The 14,101-nt window shown below is 37.1% G+C and overlaps 1 non-coding gene across 1 annotated transcript; it reads left to right on the top strand.

Moving 5' to 3' along the window:
- The first annotated feature begins 4,122 nt into the window (after nucleotides 1-4,122).
- Nucleotides 4,123-4,229, top strand: LOC124897337. The gene has a single exon (XR_007054059.1). It is a non-coding gene; the product is annotated as a small nucleolar RNA R71 (small nucleolar RNA).
- Nucleotides 4,230-14,101: the final 9,872 nt, after the last annotated feature.

Raw genomic sequence — 14,101 nt, 5'->3', positions numbered from 1 at the left:
CTGCAGTATCTGCGTTATCTCTCAGTTGGATACCTCAACTTGACCATTTTTTTATGGATGGTACGCAGTGGCCACCTTGTTCCTAACACCATATTTAGCTAAAAGATTTTTAAACCAAGTGTTAATGAAATGCGTACCTTCATCACTGATTATAGATCTGGGACTGCCAAACCAAGAGCATATGTGCTTCTTCACAAATTTCAATACAACTCTCGAATCATTAGTGGGACAAGCAGTAGCTTTCACCCACTTGGATATGTAATCAACCACCACTAAGATATACAGGTTGCTATTGAATGGTGGGAATGGTCCCATAAAATCGATCCCCCAAACATTAAATACTTAAACTTCAAAAATATTGTTTAGGGGTATCTTATGATGCCTTGGAATCATGCCTAACCACTTGCATTGATCACAACTCTTCACTAAAGCCACTGCATCTCTAAATAATATTAGCCAAAATAAATCAGATTCCAACACTTTTCTAGCTGTTCTTTCACGCCCATGATGGCCACCATAAGGAGATGAATGACACTTTTGTAGCACTTGTGTGAATTCAGCTTTCGGAACACATATACGTATAATTCTATTTGGACCCTGCTTAAACAGATATGGCTCATCCCATATATAAGCACGAGAATCATAAAGTAGTTACTCTTTGTTGAGTGGTGTCTTTGGGAAGATAAATAGAATATGCTACCAAGTGCACAATATCGGTATACATGGGAGCTCACACACATCTAGAGCCAACAATTTTTCATCCAAAAACTCTTCTTGAATTCAAAGAGAGTCATCAATAATATGATCATGAGTCTTCAGCCATGACAAATAGTCTGCAACTAGGTTCTCTGCCCCTTTCCAATCATGAACCTCTAGGTCAAACTCTTGCAATAATAAAATCCACCAAATCAGTCGAGGCTTTGCATCCTTTTTATTGAACAGATACTGGATGGCCACATGGTCTATGTGAACAATAAGCTTGGTGCCTGCTAAATACACTCTAAATTAATTAAATGCATAAACCACTGCTAATATCTCCTTTTCAGTGACTGTATAATTATTTTGGGCATCATTCAAAACTTTACTAGCATAATAAATAGAACGAAAGACCTCGTGTTTTCTCTTCCCCAAAACAGCTCCTACAGCCACATTACTGGCATCACACATCAATTCAAATGGTAACTCCCAATCCATAGAAATCAAGATGGATGCTTCAATCAGTTTCTTCTTTAGCTTCTCAAACGCTTCTTAACAATTAGCCCCAAAATCAAACTTGGCCTCTTTTTCCAAAAATTTACACATCGGGCTTGCAATCTTCGAAAAGTCCTCAATAAAACACCTATAGAAACCCACATTCCCTAAGAAACTTTGCACTCTCTTCACAGTTACAGGATGTGGCAACTTTTCAATTACTACAATTTTGGCTCTATCTACTTCCAGTCCTCTACAAGACATTTTACGACCAAGGACTATTCCTTCCTTAACCAAAAAGTGGCATTTCTCCAAATTCAGCATGAGATTGATCTCTTTACAATGAGTGGGAACTCGATCTAGATTTTACAAGCATTTTTCAAAAGAATTACCGTAAATAGAGAAATCATCCATGAATACCTCGATAAATTCTTCAACCATGTTGTAGAATATTTCCACCATGCATCTCTAAAATGTTGCAGGTGCATTGCAGAGGCCAAAAGGCATGCGTCTGAACGCATATGTACCATATTGGTCCTTGAGCATAATGGTGATCTAATTGTAACCCAATTAACAATAAAGAAAGTAGTAGTACTCCTGCCCTGCTAGTCTATCCAATATCTAATCAATGAACGGGATAGGATAGTGGTTTTTTCTTGTGGCTTCATTCAGCATCCGATAGTCAATACAGATTCTCCATCCGGTCACCATACGAGTGAGAATTAGCTCATTTTATTCATTGGTAACCATGGTCATCCCATATTTCTTTGGTACACAATGTATTGGGCTTACCCACATACCATTTGAAATTGGATAAACAATCCCATTATCAAGCCACTTGATGACCTCTTTTCACACTACGTCTTTCATCAGCAGATTTAATCTCTTTTGTTACTGCATCCTTGGTTTGAAACATTCTTCCATGTATATCTTGTACATACAGAACGCTGGATTTATCCCTGTAATGTCAGACATCTACCAACCAATTGCCTTCTTTCTCCTTTTCAAGACTACCATTGCTTTCTTTACCTGCACATTAGATAATCCTGCAGACAAAATAGACAAGGTATTATTGTCACTAAGATAAACATATTTCAAGTGAGGAGAAAGAACCTTAAACTTTAATTTTGGAGCTTCATAAATTAAAGCTTGGGGATATGGGCCAATTGGCCTGTTCAATGGTTCAAAAGGCAGCTTCCTTGTTTTGACTGCTGCCAAATTCATGACTTGGACCAATTCAATCACTTCTACATCTCCATAAATATTATGACCCATCAAATATCGGTCTAGTGGATCATCAACCAACAATAGATGTAACTCAAATGCAAAGTCAATAACTGATATGGTAGACAACTCTTCATATATAGCCGGCAATTTTAGCGCCTTGTATACATCAATAACCTCCACTTTATCATGCACTCTCATTATCATCTTCCCTGTTGCTACATCAATTAATGAATGCCCTATTTCTAAGAAGGGGTGTCCCAAAATAAATGAAACTACCGGATCAACTTCAAAGTCAAGAATCACAAAATCTACTGGAAAGATCAGTGATCCCACTTGCACTAAAACATCTTTAATAATTCAATCCGGCCTAAAAAGGGATCTGTCAGCCAATTGCAAAACAATGGTAGTGGTTTTGGGACTCCAAAGATCCATTGTTTGGTACCAAAATATGGGCATAAAATTTATGCTATCCCTCAAGTCACACAATCTACGAGCACTGATTGTCTGCCCAATAGTGATCTGCAAAGTGAAACATCTGGATCCTTCAACTTCATGGGTAGTTGGTTTTGTATCTTAGATGTACACTCTTCAGTAAGTGAAATTATAGCATACTCTGTCAACCGGTTCTTAATTACCATAATGTCCTTCAGATATTTTTCCTATTTTGGACCACTCTGTAGAATATCAACAAGAGGAAGATTTACATGAACCTGCTTTAGAAGATCCAAGAAATTCTTATAGCTAGCCTCCTATTGATGCTTCCTTTACCTCTGAGGAAAGGTTAAAGTTAAAGTCTTCTTCTCCACTTATGGTTCATCACTTGCAGCTTTTTATTTGACCCTTTTCTTCTCCTTGTCTTTAGAATCATCATCAGTGACTGTGGGACTAACCTACTCAGGTGCCGTCTCTTTTAACTGCAAACCACTCCTTGTTGTAATTGCATTTACCTAATTTAGATTTTCCTCTATATCGCTAGGTAAGCCTCCTTAAGGTCTTGTATTTTGTGCTCCCGCAATATGATCAAGTTGCAACTTCAAATTCCTAGTGATCAACTGTTGACTCTTTAAATCTGTTGTAAACTGCACTTGGTTTGTCAAAAGCTGCCTCATCATCTCCTCCATATTACTTGTTTAAGTAGTAGTCTGATTATTCTAAAACTGATGTTGATTCTATTGCACTGGACCTTTATACTAATTATTATTCTGTGCCTGATTTCCTCCTATGAGAAATTAGGATGATTCTTCCAATTGGGATTATATGTGTTACCAAAATTCTATTGTGCTTGATGATTCACTTCCCTACATAATTCACAGAATCTAGATTAACATCACAAGAATCTACCGCGTGTTCACTGCTTCTACAAACCTCACACTCAGAAATCATCTTTTGGAATACATTAGCTGTAGCTGTTGCTTGTGGAACCCCCAAATTCATATTGTTCAACTGAGTAAGCATATGATTTTGCATTGCTACAAGTTGGGATGATAATGCTGCAAACTGAACTACCTCTAAAACACCAAAAACTTTCTTAGGAGCACTCCTTAAATCAGCATGACATTAAGGATTTCCTTGTGAAATCTGATTCAGCAGTGTGTGCAATTCATCATAAGTCTTCTTAAGAGCTTGTCCTGCTACTGAATCTAAGAAAATCTTGGTATTTATCTCTAACTCCTCAATGAAAGTTGAACAAGAACATCATTAGACTGATGATGGTGAGGGCAATTTCTGAGCATACTTTTAAATCTCTCCCAAGCTTGGTAGAGATTCTCTCCTTATTTCTGTCTAAAGCTCAGAATCTCGCTTCTCGGACGTGCCGTATTCCCATATGGAAAAAATCAAATAAGGAACTTCCGAGCTAGATCTTCCCAAGAAGTGATGGATAGTGGTGGTTCAACATATAACCACCTCTTTTCTTCCCCAATTAAAGAAAAAAGGAAGAGTGTCAATCTGACATAATCAGTATTCATCCCTGCAGGAATGTAAGTATCGCTTATTTCTAGGAAGGTTTGTATGTGATGCTGTGGATCTTCATGTAAAAGGCCAGAAAATTGCCCCACTGAATTCAGTAATTGCACTATATTTTGCTTTAATTGAAATCGACAACCTGGCTTGAGTTTACGAATACTGCTAGCAGCATGGTTCGTGAGTAGGATTGCCACCTCACAAACAGATCTAGCAACTAGTTGAGCTAGAATAACTGGAAAAACTGGAGCTGGGATATGTCCGGTATTTGGATCAACTGGATCGTTTGGATCAACTTTTTCAGCTATTTGAACCTGTTGAATGTGATATTGAGCTCTTCGCCTTTCTTGAAATATCAGTTCTTGTTCTGCAAAAGGTTCTACTAACTCTTTATCTCTCTCCAGTCCTGTAGTAATCTATTTACGAAAATTCAGCTGCTAAGATCAAGTTGTTAATACTTAAACTTATTATCAAAAACTAAAAATTTAGCAAAGTACTAATTATATTAATCCCCGGCAACGGCGCCAAAAACTTATTACGGCGTACAAGTAATATAGTGACTTAGACAGTCAGATATCATTCCCACGAGGACTAAGAAACTAGAAATTTTATCAACTTTTAGTTTTAGACAAATAGGTATTAAGTGTTGTAAAGTATCAAGATGTTTGTGAAATTATGAATAAAAATTATAAATAAATAAGAAATAGCAATTTGTGGCAATAGAAAAGCAAGAAACGGTTGTAAACAGTAATGATGCAAATTCCAGGGTTAAGGAACATCTAACAATCATACAATTCTATCTTTTTATCTCATTTTAATTGGTTATCGGGTTGTTGATTCGCAAGGTTTATGGTACGATCTTGGTCTCCCAACCTCAAATCTTCTATCTATTGAATATCGCAACTACAACTCCCACAAACATGAAATAATTCATCTAGATTCATAAAGTTATCTTCGTACAATTTAATCAAGTAAGGCTTCTAGGTATATCCCTATCCTAGATGCTAATTTAAATCCCTTATTTCATAGAAGGATAAGAACCTTGCTCCTTAATTTCTTTGTTCTATCCTACGATTCTCCTATCGGATTCACATAGAAATATAGATTTATTCTAATAGTGGCCACTCATCAAAATAGTAAGCTCAAGAAATTAAGAACAACCCAAATGATAATCCAAAAGGAAACTACGATAAATAATATCAAAGATTAATCATGTTCTTGGTCTCAACCCCAGAACAAGGGTGTTTAGTCACTCATGTTTGAATTCAACATAAAAAAATAAGTAATTAATCATACCAAGAATTAATCTTGAAAAAAAGAAGTTCAAAAGAAATTCTAAGAACCCTAAGAGATCGAATTTTGTGTTTTTCCGCCACTACTATGCTTTCCAAAGTGTCCCAAATTGTCTTGAATTTTTCCTTTTATAGCTGGGATGAAAATCTGAATTTTGTCAATCAGCACGACACGCTATGCTGTCAAATGCCATACTCATTGCAGCACTATCACAGAAGGTTACTATTTTGTGAGAATTACGATTCGGCTCATCACCGTGGTGCAGTTATATCACAGTGGGCTACTGGATTTTTACAAATGAGAAATGGCTACTCACCGCAACATGGTTGTATTGCGGTACCTCACTAGATTTTGACAAATTCCATTTGATCCATTGGTGCAACGCGGTGACTGCAAAAATCAGTAGTTCTAACTTTCAGCTTTCCTTTCAGAGCTATGTTTCAATGCCTTTGTTTGTGACCTCTTAACATTAAATATCATTAATGTGTACAGTCACGCCCGGTTCATCACAATTTAGTCCTGCAAACACTAATCATGCCCATTAGATAAAAAACACTCTTAAAGCTCAATTACACTCAGACTAGCACATTGTAGCTCTCAGAACAAGTCTAAATCCGGGTGAATATTGGTGATTGAACATATAAATATTCCCAAGATCACACATTTTTGAGTGGATCAAAAATCCAAAATACTCTCTCAAACTCATCTTTGAAGAATTGGAGGCTAGGGTTTCAAGGGTGATCTTCCAGCAGCAAAGTGAAGTCAAGACTCTTGGTGAATCATGTTGTATAAGGCATGTAACTCTTACCCTTATTAAATAACTCTAAACCCATGTATTTGTACTTGTATTAGGAAGTGTACATGGTGATTTTGAAATAAAGTAAAAAGGGTTTTGTTTCCTAATGATGAATGACGTTGAATCTTGCTTAGACTTGGGTTTATACATGTTATTAATGATGATTTGTATATGTGGGTTCTTATTGTATGTGATTTAACATGCGGGTCTTGAGTAACCCTAATATTTATGATTTCTACCATAAAAATGGCCTTGTTAAAGGTATGGAAGTAAGGTGTTTGTGAAAATGTCTAAGTGAATTGTCTTGTCACATGTGGTGATGTATTGAACTAGAAAATGGCACAATAAATGTGGATGATCGATAAATGATGTTGTAAAAGTATTCTGAGCCATGTATTGTGAAATAATAACCTTATTGAGTTAATGAATAATAAGCGGTTGAAGTCCCTCAATATAAAGATGAACTTGCATTGTGTGTTGAACAAAAGTGTGGCATGAATGTGGTATAAGATTGATTATGAAATGTGCATAGTTTGTGAAAGTATTGATGACCATAAATTAAATTTTATGAAGAGTTGAATTAAGGCAATGGACTAATGAAATAGTTGAGCAATGAAGGCTCTCATAAGGACCATTAGGTCATGTAAAGTATTGAATTAACTAAATGGTTAAAGTCCTTATGTGTTGTATAGAATGAGTGTTGGTGCATGGGCAAAGGGTCCAATTATATTTATGATGGCTTGAGGTTGAAGTCCCTTGCCTCATGGAATGGCTTGAGGTTGGAGTCCCTTGCCCAATGATATTACTCGAGGTTAAGTCTCTTGCATAAAGAGATTCTCTTAAGGTTAATATACCTCACCGAATGAAAAGGCTTGGGGTTAAAGTCCCTTGGAATTAGGTTAGAGTCCCTTGTCTAACAAATGTGAATGAGGTTGGATTCCCTCGCCTATATGAATATGTGTGTAGTTAGAGTCCCTTGTTCAAATGATTGTGTATGTGGTTAAAGTCCTTGGCGAATGAATATGTGAGCATGGTTGTTGAAGCCTTTTGTCTAATGGTATGTGATTGTGATTAAAGTCCTATGCCTAATTAGAATTATTGAATCTAAGTGTGGAAGGTCGGAGTCCTCCACTTCATGTTTAAAGAATGAATGTTCAAGAATGTTATTGATCCTTGATTTCATTATTAGCATGTTATATACCTATATGTAATGATAAGTGTGCGGATATGATTGCATATGATATATTGACTTTTTGTTGAATAATGATGCTATTATATCCTTATCCTTAAGTTATATGCTAGCATTTCAACCGCTAACCATCTCCGAACTCTATGTCCCCATGCGACAAAGGGGTCAGAGTATTATCTTTTCTTCCTGCACAGTGATTAGGTGACCCAAGCGGTTCGTGCTTTGACTTAGGAGTGGTGAGCTTCCTTACTTTTAAAGACATTTCTTCTTGGTCTCCTATATTTAGACTTAGTCTCATTTTGAATTGGTTTTGCAATTGTTGGGGGCTTGTCCCGACATATACACTTCTAAACATAGGTTTGAATAGAGGTATTGTGGATCACTATGGACTTGGGCATATTGGTTAGTGTGTTGATATTTATAAAATGGTTAGACATGGTTAAGTTATGACTTCTAGTATTGTTTCCTCTATCTTATTATGTGGTCGGATTCACCCGACCCTTGTGATTGATGTGATGATTGTGATGGGTTATCGGGCGACCTTCGGTTCATGTGGGCTTGTGCTGCCCAAACAACACAGCCCGGTTTTAGGTCATGTCATGACTGGGTGCTCGAAATTCGTTCAAAATCCCATATATGAAAATGAACTATGTAACTGATACGAATGGAAATGTAAAAGCAGAAAACACACAAACGAAGGGAAAACAAGGGGAAAATGTGAAAAACACACAAACAAAAAAATACTAAAACAAGATATAAAAAGGGATAGAAGGATAGATTTATAGACACAAATCATAATAAAAAGGACAACTGAAAGATGTATCAAATTCAACGACCTTCCTTAATATTACCATGAGCACCTAACTCCTACGTAGACCTCAAGGTATTTGCATTCCCGAGCAACCCACGTTTCCAAACAATGTTTCAACACAAGTAAATCCCTGCTTGCCTCACACTCTCGAAGGGGCATTCAACCATAATTCATCAATAAACTATCTACAAAATAAAAGATAAGTCCTATTTATAATCTAGGCTAAGTTATTACATCATATGGTCCCAAAAGTGATCCATTTAGGAAAGACAAACGCATAGAAGCCCATTAGGCACATGCTTGAGCATATAGGGTGAATCCCAAGGGTATAGTCGGCTATTTTGACCCGCTCTAGAAGATCTAGAGCGGGTTGGGCACACCTCCAAAGCGGATAGGGTGCATTTCCTCTTTTAGGGGCTTTCCACCCCCATTTTGTCTTCTATTGGCCTCTCTAACGTCCATTGAGTCTCCTTGATAATCATAAACAACCAATGGATGCCTTTTCATAGACATCAAGAAGACTTCAAGTGTCATTTGACCGATAAGCATCCTCTTTAGCAACCCGAAGGCCATTTGGATTTTATCATCCTCTCCTTCTTGAAGAAGATTGGTCCTCGAATCTACAACCTTTAAACACAAGCGAAGAAAAAAAAACCAATATTTTATCGTGGAATGAGGGTTAGTACAAGGATTAAAATCAAAACATCCATGCCTATGTCACGACCCGAGGCTACCCACTAGTCGCGACAACGGTGCTTAGGATCACAAGTGACCACAAGCTAACCCATGAGCTGGTACCTGCGGTGAGCACTGAATAATTTTGAACATAACATCTGTGCAAAAGATAAACTGAGAAGGAAATATAAATCTAAATACTAAAATACCGAATCAATCATAAGTTCAAAACATCTGATAAAAACTGAAAGTAACAGACTGAAGTCTAACTAACTATCTGAACGTCTGAAAGCCTATAAACTAACTGACGAGTTGATGGGATAGACCCCCAACTAACTCCGACTGACGGAATAAAATGAAATATTGATATAAATAAATAAACATAAGATGTCCTTGATGGATGAGGACTCACCACTACAACTGTTAGATTATACTGAGTTGTCTAATTGCGGTTGGGAGACTGTGAGTCCAAACCTATGATATTAGACATCATAGCGCAAAGAAGAGTATGTGGTTAGTACTTTGAATGTACTAGTATATGAGATGAGGTCAAGATGATATACATGGGGTACTGTGCATATGAAGTAAGGACTAACTAAATAGCATAAGATAACTGAACAAGAATGAATGAAAACTTTAACATCTGAGAATGCAAGACCAAGCATAAACGTATTTCTGAAATAATCTGTAAACTAAAAGACTAAAATTGGATAATTGAATAACTGAGAGTCTGTATGCTTTGGTCAGGTAAACCTAATCTGAAACTATATTGAATACTGTACTGAGATTGTAGGAGGTATCATCTAACCAATATCCCCAATCTAAGCTAATCAGGGTCTATCCTGTAACCCCAGGTGGAAGGGTATCAGTACCGTGCCTCGGGTACTAACACTGGCAGTGTGGATCCACTAAACTAGTATTTTAGAGGACTAAGGAATCACCTTCAATTGGCAGGTGCTCTAATGAGATATGTGTCAACTGGCAGGTAGGCATCTCTAACCTACGTTGGCTATGAAGTTGTGTAACTCGGGGATTGCTACTAAGGGTCACACCCTCTAGTGCCAGGTGTGCTCTCATCCCTGAGTTTGCTCGATGCAAAATCCTACACCAACTGAACTGACACTACTACAGGAATGGACTAAACTAGACTGGACATTATTACATAAGTACTAGCGCTCATCATGATCATAAACATGTAAGTATACTGATAAGAGTCATGGATTAATTATCTGAGTACTTTAAAAGCTGAATTCATGTAAAACACATAGGTATCGGGTGTTCATAACCTACCAACACTGAATGAAATTAACAATAATGCCATATAAAAGATTTAAAACCATAGTAGAAGATCATTGTTCAAAATACAACACTTAGACATTTCATCAAACACATGAGAGTCATGAACTTAAGTATGGGAATGGGTAAAGCGTGCGTAAATAACATGATTACAAGACTAAAATCATAACTTTAACGTGAAAATTAAAACATTTAAAACATGTAATGGCTCATCCCACTTGAAAAACACTTATAAACATAACTTGTAATTGAATTAGCAAGAGATTCATGGAGATATTTCAACTTAAACATGAAAACTCATAATTTAAGACCAAAAATGGATTCTTAGACTCCATGGGTGAATGAAACCCATGGATGAACATCACACATACCTCACTAGATGAATTCATCAAGATTCTTGAGAATTTATTGATATTTGAAGCTTAAACTCCTTGATTTCTTAAGTAAGGGTTAGGGTTTGTTCTTGTGGTAGAAGATAGTTTTCTTGAGAGATTTTAAGAGTAATTTGGCATATAATGCTCCTTAGGGACCTAATTTCATGTTATGGACCAATTGGGTGAAGGGAAAAAGACCCAAATACCCTTAAATGATAAGGATCAAAAGCTAGAAAAAAAATAGAGGGGCGATGCAGTCTCTAGAGCACCGGACTGGAGAGGGCGACGTCCACTTTAGAGCAGTGCACTGGAGGGCGTGACGCGGGCTTATGTCGGTGTTCCTACTATTTTGGATTCCCAAATACACCTCTACGCTAGTTTGAGAATTCCAAAACTAACCCAAGACACTCTTTGAATAACCTTGATCATGAATCAACTTAAAAATCAACGTTTCAAGATCGAAAAGGTCAAAAATAAAATCATCAAAGTTTAGGGGTCTTGGAAATTACTAAGTAGCAGCACTTAGTAAAATTTTCAAGTCTTGGACCCCTTAAACATGTAACTGAGAGTTGAATTGAGCTAAGAATTTTACGGGTATTATAATATCTCCCCCCTTGGGAAAATTCGTCCTCGAATGAGACTGGTTTAGCTTAGAGTACTGAAGTTAGTGAGACTATATACTGAATATGCATGACTAGAAACATGATTACATAATTGAGTCTGAAACATGATACATGAACTGAACTGAATGTATGCAATGACATGAAATGGATTATATAGCTGAAACTGAGAATGGAAGAAAGTCAATCTGAAGAAAATCATTATCTCAAGCTAAATCTTAGTTCGCCAAAAAACGGTGAGGGTACTTGGTTGGCATATTTGCTTCTTCTTCCCAAGTGGCTCCCTCAGTGGATTGATTCCGCCAAAGAACTTTTACCAAGGAAAATTTTTTATTCCTTAGTCTATGAGCCTGATGATCAAGGATCTCAACTGGGACTTCTTTGTAAGAAAGGTTATCTTGAACATCTATGCTTTCTAAAGGGACAACAACAACTAAATCACCAATACACTTCTTCAACAAGGAAATATGAAACACTAGATGCACTGATGCTAAATCTGCAGGCAACTCAAGATTATAAGCCACCTATCCAAAACGACTCAAGATTCTAAATGGGCCAATATATCGGGGACCGAGGTTCCCTTTCTTGCCAAATCTCTTCACTCCCTTCATGGGCGAGATTTTTAAATAAACCAAATCACCAACCTTAAACTCAAGATCTCTTTTTCTCACATCTGCATAGGATTTCTGATGGCTTTGGGTTGTCTTCAACCTCTCCCTAATAAATAAACTTTTTCCATGGCCCCAAACATTGAATTTGGCCCTATCAAACAAGATTTACCTACCTCAAACCAACCAATAAAATATCTACATCTCCTTCCATAAAGAGCCTCAAACGGAGCCATTTGAATACTAGAGTGATAACTATTGTTATAGGAAAACTCAATCAAAGGTAAGTGATCATCCCAACTAAGGTATGAATGGTTCTCTTTGCCTGACCATCTGTCTGAGGATGGAAAGTTGTACTGAGATAAGCTTGGGTGCCAAGAACCTTCAAAAAAACCTTCCAAAAGTGAGAGGTAAACAGATCACCTCTATCTGATATGATTGCTAATGAAATCCCATGCAACCTAACCAACTCCCTAAGATAGAGCCTAGCATAATCCTCAGCTGAGTAAGAAGTATGAACTAGTAGAAAATGAGCTGATTTGGTCATTCTATCTATAATGACCCACATCGAATCTTGCTGACGACGCGTATGAGGCAACCCTATCATAATATCCATGTTCACCACCTCCCACTTCCAAGTGAGGATACTGAACTCCTACAATGTGCCACTAGGACTTTGATATTCAACCTTATCCGGTTGATAATTAGATCACTTGCCTACAAACTCTGTAATATCCCTCTTTATACCACTCCACCAATAGATTTCTTGCAAGTCATGATATATCTTAGTTTCACCTAGATGGATAGAGTATCGCGCACCCTGCCCTTTTATAAGTATTTTCTATCTCAAGTCATCAACACACGGAACACATAATTTATCCTGACAACAAAGTACACCATCCCTCCTTTGGGAGAAAACCTCCACCTTTTGATCTCTAACCGTCTCCTTCAACTTAACTAAACTAGGATCTCTGTCTTGCTTTTTTGTTACTTTAGCAACCAAGGATGATTTTGAACCATTCTGAACCCATAAACTACCTTCGGATAAATCAAACAACTGAACACATAATCTGGAAAGTTGATGAACCTCACTAAATAACTTCTTCTTATCCTCCTCAACATGATCAACACAACCATAGACAACCTGCTATAGGCATCTGCTACTACATTGTCCTTGCCCGTATGATACAACACACTCATATCATGATCTTTCAACAACTCAAACCACCTTCTCTAATGATAATTTAGATCTTTTTGTAAGAAAATGTACTGTAAACTCTTATGGTTAGTGAACACATCTATATGAACCCCATAAAGGTAATGTATCCATATCTTCAAAGCAAACAGAATAGCTGCCAACACAAGATCATGGGCAGGATAATTATTTTCATGGGGTTTAAGCTGTCTAGAGGCATAGGTTATGGCCTTACCTCTCTTCATCAACACACAACCAATAAGAACTCTGTAAGTATCACATTAAACCACAAATCCATCCGAACCATCTGGCAAAGTTAAAATTGGGGTTAAATTGAGACGAGTTTTCAACTCCTGAAAACTCTTCTCACAAGAATCTGACCTCTGGAATTTTACTTTCTTCTTAGTCAATCGAGACATGGGGGATGCAATAGAATAAAAACCCTTAATAAATCATCTGTAATAGCTAGCTAAGCCTAAGAAACTCCTTCTATATCATGGAGAGATAGGTCTAGGCCAGTTTATCACTACTTTGGTCTTCTGAGGGTCAACTCTAATTTCATCACCGGAAATAATATGGCAAAGAAAAACTAATAATGTTGGACAAAATTTGCACTTACTTAATTTGGTGAACAACTTATGAGCTCTAAGAGTCTGCAAGACAATTCTCAGATGATCTACATGATTTTTCTCACTACGGGAATAGACAAGAATATCATCAATGAAGACTGTGATGGACATGTCCAAGTACTGCTTGAACACCCTGTTCATCAAGTCCATGAAAGTTGTAGGGGCATTCTTAGTCCAAAGGACATAACTAAGAATTCAAAGTGACCATACCGAGTTTTGAAGGTTGTCTTCGGAA

This window comes from Capsicum annuum, chromosome 3 (assembly GCF_002878395.1).
Source record: "Capsicum annuum cultivar UCD-10X-F1 chromosome 3, UCD10Xv1.1, whole genome shotgun sequence".
Classification (NCBI taxonomy): domain Eukaryota; kingdom Viridiplantae; phylum Streptophyta; class Magnoliopsida; order Solanales; family Solanaceae; genus Capsicum; species Capsicum annuum.
This window is presented reverse-complemented; position numbering and strand designations above follow the sequence as displayed.